This window comes from Corvus brachyrhynchos, unplaced genomic scaffold (assembly GCF_000691975.1).
Source record: "Corvus brachyrhynchos isolate BGI_N302 unplaced genomic scaffold, ASM69197v1 scaffold115, whole genome shotgun sequence".
Lineage (NCBI taxonomy): Eukaryota > Metazoa > Chordata > Aves > Passeriformes > Corvidae > Corvus > Corvus brachyrhynchos.
In genome coordinates this window covers 24,744,780-24,746,002 of record NW_008239553.1, presented here as the reverse complement: position 1 = coordinate 24,746,002, position 1,223 = coordinate 24,744,780, and positions in this window count along the sequence as shown.

Below are 1,223 nucleotides of genomic sequence, written 5' to 3'. Positions count from 1 at the left end.
AGCCCACGGGGGAGTCAGCGGGGGGAGTGGAGGGAGCTTCTGCGCTTCGACAGCGCCCGGGATGCGCTGACAGCCCCGTAACAACCCCGGATTGCAGGATTGTTACCTCCTCCCGTTCGGTAACTGCAGGTAACGCAATCCCGCTTTATCAGTGGGGCTCTCAGAAAACCCATCTTCTGCACTCTTAAAAAATTTCACGTTTAAGGATATTTCAGAGAATCAACTAGGTTGGAAAAGACCTTTAAGATCATCGAGTCCAACCTATGACCTAACACCACCTTGTCAATTAGGCCATGGCACTAAGTGCCACATCCAGTCTTTTCTTAAACTCCTCGAGGGATAGTGACTCTACTGCCTCTCTGGGCAGCCCGTTCCAGTGTCTAATCACCCTTTCAGTGAAGAACTTCTTCCTAATGTCCAGCCTAAACCTCCCCTTACGCAGCCTGTGTCCTCTTGTCCTATTGCTGGTTGCCTGGGAGAAGGTGCCAGCCCTCACCTGGCTACAACCTCCTTTCAGGCAGCTGCAGAGAGTGATAAGGTCTCCCCTGAGCCTCTTCTCTCCAGGCTAAACAACCCCAGCTCCCTCAGCCACTCCTCATAGGACTTGTGCTCCAGAGCCTTCACTAGTCCAGGCAGACAACATCCACAGCCTTCCCCTCATATACCAGGGAGGTCCCCTGGTCCTTAAAGCAAGTAAGGTTGGTCAGGCAGGACCTGCCCCTCCAAAATCCATGCTGGCATCCTGTAGGTGTAGTGTGATTGTGCTCAAGATGTTGTGTTCCATAAACTTGCTGGGCACCGAGGTCAGGCTGACCGGCCTGTAGTTTCCCAGGTCCTCCTTTTGGTCCTTCTTATGGATGGGTTCATGCTGGCTAACCTTGGGTCATCTGGGACCTCCCCGGGGAGCTGGGACTGATGGTAAATTATGGAGAACAGCTTCACAAGCTCATCTGCCAGCTCCATCATCACCCTAGGATGGATCCCATCTGGTCCCATAGACTTGTGAGCATCCAAGTGGCTCAGCAGGTCGCTAACTGCTTCCCCCTGGATTACAGGGGGTGCTATTCTGCTCCCTGTCCCCATCTACTAGCTCAGAAGACCATTTGTCCTGAGGACAACGTGTCTTATTTTTGAAAATGGAGGCAAAGAAGGTGTTAAGTACCTCTGCCTTTTCCTCACCTTTGGCAACTATATTCCCCCCCACATCCAGTAAAGTATGGAGG